Source organism: Crocuta crocuta, unplaced genomic scaffold (assembly GCF_008692635.1).
Source record: "Crocuta crocuta isolate KB4526 unplaced genomic scaffold, BGI_CrCroc_1.0 scaffold339, whole genome shotgun sequence".
NCBI classification, from domain to species: Eukaryota; Metazoa; Chordata; class Mammalia; order Carnivora; family Hyaenidae; genus Crocuta; species Crocuta crocuta.
Window position 1 is genome coordinate 520,268 of NW_027530357.1, and position 7,721 is coordinate 527,988.

The following is a 7,721-nucleotide window of genomic DNA, read 5'->3' on the forward strand; positions in this document are numbered from 1 at the left end:
AGCAGGGGACGGTCAGAGAGACAGACAGACAGACAGACAGAATCTGAAGCTGGCTCCAGGCTCTGAGCTAGCTGTCAGCACAGAGCCCGATGAACCCATGAACCGTGAGATCATGACCTGAGCCCAAGTCGGATGCTTAACCGAATGAGCCACCAGGCACCCCTGGAGCATCTAATTCTTAATTTCGGTTCAGGTCGTGAGTTCCAGATCGTGAGATCGAGCCCTGCATTGGCACTCTCCCTCTCTCTCTGTCCTTTCCCTGCTCTATAAATTAACTAATTGATTGATTAATTAATTAATTTTATTTATTTTTAATTTTTTAAATTTTTTTTAATGTTTTATTTATTTCTAGGAGAGAGANTTAATTAATTAATTTTAAAAAGGCATTGAATTCCATCCCAGTCTTTAGAACTTGATGCAGGGTTTGAGCATTTTCCTTGGAGCATTCTCCTTAGGAAAGACCTCGGTGCCCCTCTCCTCAAAAGCCACACTGACCCAACACCTCTGAGTAAACCCTGAGGCCAGGACTGGCACGAGTGGCTGGGTTTGGTTGGCAACACTCTCAACGTAGATTGTGCAGCACTTGGTGTCTTTTCTCCTTGGCTTTGGGTCTACGTGCCTGTTCTGGAAAAACAAGAAGATCCTTTCATGTGTGTGAAACACCTGCTTTTATCCCCAGGCAGAGAGGATAAAAACAGAAGGAGGCAAGCTACGGTTGTTTCACAAGACTCCCCCGCCCCCCCGAAAAAAAACCCAAAACAAAAAACCTTACAGTAACAACAAAATGGCTCGAAAATGGGTAATTCTGCCTCAAACGGCACTCCAGCCCTCTCCTGCCTCCTCTGCTTTTGTTGTTCTTTTCCCCAGAAGTCCTTTGACCGGACAGTTGGTCCTCATATCAGCAGCTGGTTCTTGGGCCCGCTTCTCCGTCTTCCCCAAATGAGTTTACAGGTTGACCCCAGGGCCAGAGGGGATGGGGTGAAGTTGATAAGCATCATCTCAGATTTCTAAATGTTTAGTAGAGGTGGAAAGCGTTTCTTTGCTCAAACTGGACCCTTTGGGGAGGCAAAGGTAGTGTTAATAGTATTAAAACTTCAGGTGTGAACTGGGCTTAAAGAGATCCTTTGGTTCTACCTCTAGACTGAAACTTCCATCTGGCTGGCTGTGTGAACTTAGGCAACTCATCTTTTTCCCTGGGCGTGATGATTAATGTTATGTGTCAACTTGGCTGGGTCTTGGTGCCCAGATATTTGGTTATTCTAAATGTTTTTGTGAGAGTCTTTTTGGGTGAGATTTATATTTTAATCTGTAGACTTTGAGTAAAATCAGTTAATTGCCCTCCCTAACATAGGTGGGTTGCATCCAATCAGTTGAAGATCTGAATAGAAGAAAGAGACTGAGGGGCGCCTGGGTGGCTTAGTTGGTTAAGCGTCCAACTTTCGCTTAGGTCATGATCTCGCGGTTCGTGGGTTCGAGCCCTGCGTCGGGCTCTGTGCTGACTGCCAGCTCAGAGCCTGGAGGCTGTTTCAGAATCTGTGACTCCCTCTGTCTCTGACCCTCCCCTGCTCACGGTGTCTCTCTCTCTCTCTCTCTCTCTCTCCTAGAAATAAATAAAAAACATTAAAAAAAAAGTTTAAAAAAAAAAGAACAAAGAGACTGACCTCCCCCAAGCAGAGGAAATTCTGCCAGCAGATGGCCTTCAAACTTGAACTACAATATTGGCTCTTCTCTGGGTCTCTGCCTTGCTGGCCTATCCTAAATATTTTGGGCTTGCTGATTTCCACAATCACGAGAGCCAATATTTAAAAATGATCTCTCTGTCTTTGTCTCTCTCTTTCTCTGATTGAATGTATATCAGATCAGAAGCATGAAAAATATAATAACAGACAGTGATGTCAAGTATATGAGGAAATGGGCACTCTTAAGCATCCCTGCAGGAGAGCCAATGACTACCTTCCCCTTAGACAATTTGAACTACTTAGAAAAATTAAAAATCTGCATATTTTGTCACCTAAGTATACACTGTACACACATAAGAATAAATGTGTTTATTGCAGCCTTGTTGATAATACTCAAAGATTAGAAGCGATCTAAATGCCCGGCAAAATTATGGTAACCCCATGCAGCAGAGCACTGTGTACTATGAAAATAATGAGCCAGCTCTTTGTGGACTGACATAGAAGGTTCTAAGATTCCAAGATGTTGAAAGAGAACAGTGAAGGGCAGGGCAATGAAATGGAGTGCTGTCATTTGCAGGAGAGAATAAATATTAAGTGTTTATAAATATAGGGCTAATAAAGAAGCTGGGAACACTGCTTGCCTCTTGTAAGGAAAGAATGTTACTGAGGACAGGGAAAGACATTCTTTTGTCCTTTGTGAATTTTGTACCATGGGCATGCATTATTTATTCAAAAAATAATTAAAAATTTAAAACCTGAAAAACATAGGGGAAACAGTATCAAAATTGACATCCCTTCTAGTAAAAAAAAAAGTATGTTCATTAGAAACTTGTAAAAAAAAAAAAAGTGAAAAAAGCAAGCCACCATAGGATCAATATGATCTCAAATTTGTGAAAAGATATTTATGTCTGGGTGTCCCAGCATCAGAAAATGACTGGTAGGATATACTCCCAAAGTAGTAACTCTGGTTATCTCTTTGTGGTGTATAGTAACATTTTTAAATTTTCTTCTGAATGTTTTTGCATGGTAGCTTAATTTCTATACTGATCATTTCATTCTTTTAGTTGGAAAAACAATTTTAAGAGAAGACTATAGGTAAAATTTTGTCTTTCTTTATGCAATAGTTCTGAATTGTTGCAACGTTTCTAACACATATCCTGGTTGATCTCCAGTCTCCAGGGGGATCCAAAACTCAGCCTTTATGCTCATCTTACCTCAGATCCTGATAATAATAAGCCCACATTTAACCCTTCCTAGGTAACTTTTCAATGTAGTCCTTTATAAAAATAATTTGCAATAAGCAATTGCAGTAATCATTACCTAATTTATATGACTGATCAATTCATGCATTGTGTATATTCACCCTCTTAAACTAGCAAGCCTCTCTAGGCATTTCAGAACTTGGGTATGGTTAATTGTGTGTGTTTCCTCCTATTTGATGTTAATTTATGTCTTGTCAAACAGTGACTGGATTCCTCTCTTTGTTTTTCCCTGGTAAGAATGGCATTCAAAGTCCCCCACTCCAGTTCAAACAGTAGTCGTCTAAGACCTTAGCACATAACTCAAGAAACTGCCAGATAGTTTCCCAAGGTGTTGTATCTGCCCCCAGTTTCTGGTACAGGGCTCTTGAAACCTTTGTAATTCCCTAAGTGATAAGAGCACCAGGAGCGTCGTTCTATTGAGGTGACTCTGAGTGGGCTCTGGATAGCTCCTGGATGATTAGAAACTTGGGATTTTCAGCTCTACCCTTCATCCTCCAGAAAGGGGAGAGGGGCTAGAAGTGGAGTTAATAATTGATCACGCTTATATGAAGAAGCCTCCATAAAATTCCAAAAGTAGGGGTTTAGAGAGCTTCCAGGTTGGCAAATGCACCCCGACTCCATGGGAACAGAAGAAGTTCCTGCACACTTGGGACCCTTACAGTCCTCACCCTATGTATTTATTCATCTGCCTGTTCATCTGTTTCCTTTAATAAACTGATAAATGTAAGGAACTATTTCCCTGAGTTCTGTAAACCACTCTAGCGAATTAACTGAGCCTGAGGAGGGGGTCATGGGAACCTCCAATTCGTAGCCAAATTGAACAGAAGCTGTGGGTAACCTGGAGACCTGCTAATTGCAATTGGTATCTGTAGTGGGGTGGAAGCAGCTTTGTGGGACTGAGCCCTTAATCTGTGGGACCTGACATTGTCTCCAGGTAGATAGTGTCAGGGTTGAGTTAAATTGTAAGACATGCAGCTGGTGGTACAGAGAATTGGCGCATGTGGGAAATCATGGTATGAGAAATCTGGTGACAGAGGTGTAGTGAGTGTGGTAGTGGTGTGAAAAGTAAAAAAGCAACACTGGAAGGAAAGCTGGATTTTTCCCAATTCAGGAAAACTGTGCAGGTTTTCCCTATACCTGGGTTCGAAGAGCCAAAGGAAAGAATGGGACCAATGTCTCAGCAAATACAGGATGTTAATAAAGAGAGAGAAATTATAAAAGGAAATCAAATAGAAATTCTGAACTTGAAAGAATAACTGGAATGAAAAATTTACTAGAGGGGCTCCACAACAGATTTGAACAAGCAGAAGAAAGAATCAGTGAACACAAAAATAGATCAATCAAGATTACCCACTTTAGGAAATGAAAGAAAAACAAAGGACAATGACCAGAGCCTTAGAGACCTATAGAACACCATCAAGCATATCACACATGCACAATAGGAATCCCAGAAAAGAGGAAAAAGAAAGGGTCAGAAAGAATATTTGAAAAAATGATGGCTAAAATTTGATGGGAAACAATCTACACATCCAAGAAATTCAGTGAACTCTAAGGAGGATAAATTCAAAGAGATTCACACCTAGACACATAATTAAGTGGTCAAAAGACAAAGACAAAGATAATTTTGAAAGCAGAAAGAGAGGTGACTCTCACACAAAAGGGATTTTCAAAGATTAACAACTGATTTCTCATCAGAAACTATAGGGTATGTGGGGCACCTGGGTGGCTCAGTTGGTTGAGCACCCATCTTTGGCTCAGGTCATGATCTTGCAAATCATGAGTTCAAACCCCACATCAGGCTCTGTGCTGACAGCTTGGAGCCTGGAGCCTGCTTCAGATTCTGTCTGTCTGTCTCTCTGCCCCTCCCCTACACATGCTCTGTCTCTCTCTCAAGAATAAACATTTTAAAAATTAAAAAAAAAAACTGTCAAGCAAGAATTCTGTCCTAAAAGAAAAAAAAAATTGTCAAGCAAGAATTCTGTATCTGGCAAAACCACTCTTCAAAAATGAAGGAGAAATTAAGACATTGCCAGATAAGCAAAAATTGAGATTTGTTTCTAGTAGTCTTGCCCTGTAAGAAATTCTAAAGGGAATCTTTCAGACTAAAATGAAAGAACACTAGTTGGGGAGCCTGGGTGGCTCAGTCAGTTAGGTGTCCAACTTCGGCTCAGGTCATGATCTCACATTTTGTGGGTTCAAGCCCTGTGTTGGGCTCTGTGCTGACAGAGCCTGGAGCCTGTTTCAGATTCTATGCCTCCCTCTCTCTCTGACCCTCCACTGCTCACGCTGTCTCAATCTCTCTCTCTCTCTCTCTCAGAAATAAATAAAACATTAAAAAAAAAAAAAGAAGAAAGAAAGAACACTAGTTAGTAATTCAAACCCACCTGAAGAAATAAAGAGCATCTGTAAAGGTACTTTCAAAGGTACCTTTGGTACTCAAAGGTAAATATGAAAAATGGAAAAATGTATTTATGATTTAAAAGGCAACTACATAAAGCAATAATTCTAAATCTATGTTGAACATTGTGTGCCCACGCAATGCATAGAGATGTAATTTGTGGGGTGCCTCAGTGGCTCAGTCAGTTAGGTGTCCAACTCTTGATCTCAGCTCGGGTCTTGAGCTCAGGGTCATGAGTTCAAGCCCCATGTTGGGCTCTCTGCTGGGCATGGAGCCTACTTAAAAAAAAAAAGATGTAATTTGTATCATAACAATTTAAAAGGTGAAGAAATGAAGATATATAAGGGCAAAGGTTTTGTAGAACAATGAAATTAAGTTGGTATTAATCCAAACTAGATTGTTATATATTGAGATGTTAGTGGTAATCTTCAGGGAAACCACTACGAAAATAACTAAAAATACATGTAGTAAAGGAAATTACAAAGGAATTAAAATGGTACACTAGAAAACATATATTTAACACAAAACAAGGCAATGATGGAGGAATTGAGGAACAAAATAGATATTAAACATAATATGTTTTCTACATAATCAATGATTACATTAAATATAAATGAACTAAACTCTCTAAAATCCAGAGACTGACAGAATGGATAAGACATGATCCAACTCTATGCTGTTTACAAAAGTTTCATTTTATTTTATTTTTTTAATGTTTATTTGTGTGTGAGAGAGAGACAGAGACGAAGTGTGAGCAGGGGAGGGGCAGAGAGAAAGGGAGACACAGAATCCAAGGCAGGTTCCAGGCTCTGAGCTGTCAGCACAGAGCTCAATGTGGAGCTTGAACTCGTGAAGCATGAGATCATAACCTGAGCCAAAGTCGGACATTTAACTGACTGAGCCACCCAGGCATCCCTATAAGAGTTTCATTTTAGATTCCAAAGACACAAATAGGTTGAAAGTAGAAGAATGGAAAAGGTCTTGCCGTGCAAAGAGTAACCAAAGGACAGCTGAGGTGACTATGCAAATTTGAGACAAAATAGACTTTAAGACAAAAAACTTGTTACTAGAGACAAAGAAAGACATTTTATGATGAGAAAAGGGTCAGTCCATCAAGAAGATACAACAATTCTAAGCAAACACACAGCCCCAAAATACATGAATAAAAAGAGGACAGATTGAAGGGGAAAATAAACAACTCAAGAATAATAGTTGGAAGGGCACCTGGGTGGCTCAGTCAGCTGAGCATCCGACTCACGATCTCAGCCCAGGTCTTGATCTCAGGGTGGTGAGTTCAAGCCCTGTGTTTGGCTCTGCTGGGTGTGAAGCCTACTTAAAAAAAGAAGGAGAAGAAAGAGAAAGAGAAGGAGAAGAGCAAGAAGGAGGAGAAGGAGGAGGGAGGAGGAGAAGAAGAGGAGGAGGAGGAGGAGGAGGATAGTTGGAGATTTCAATACCCCACTTTCAATAATGGATAGAACAACCAGACAAAATCGGCAAAGAAAGAGAAGTTTGAGCAACGCCATAGACCAACCAGATCTAACAGACATCTATGGAACATTCCCCACAACAACAGCAGCATACACTTTCTTCTCAAGCACACATGGAGCATTCTCCAAGATAGACCATATGGTAGACCATAAAACAAGTCTCAGTGAATTTTAAAAAGATTGCAACCATACAAAGTATGCTCTCCAACTACAATGCAATGAAATTAGACATCAGTAACAGAAGGAAATTTGGGGAATTAATAAATGCATGGAAATTAGATAACATGTTTCTAAATAATCAATAGGTAAAAGAAGAATTAACAAGGGAAATTAGGAAACATTTTGAATGAAAGAAACTGAAAATACANTAATGCAATGAAATTAGACATCAGTAACAAGGAAATTTGGGGAATTAATAAATGCATGGAAATTAGATAACATGTTTCTAAATAATCAATAGGTAAAAGAAGAATTAACAAGGGAAATTAGGAAACATTTTGAATGAAAGAAACTGAAAATACAACTCACAATACTGCAGAGAAAAGACCATCACTTCTTCAGTGTTGACTCAGATATCTTGAACTGCTTCTGCTTGATAATCTCTTCCTTAGATCTGGAGAGGTGTCCTGCCTGCTGATTCACATTCATCTCTTAGCTTATTTTATGGCCCTCTGGAAACACAGTGTCTGAGGGATCATGGTTTTATTAGGAGAGCTTTAGAGTTTGTCTTTTGAGCCAGCCTACCGAAAAACCAGAAGAAAAAGAGGACAGAATCGAAGGGGAAACTATGTTCTTTCTGCCCTCTTCAGGCCTCTCTCCTTGTAGATTAGACATCTTGTATTTCATAGAAGAATGAGACATATGACCAAGGGACTCTTTGAAGTTGTAAGCCTTT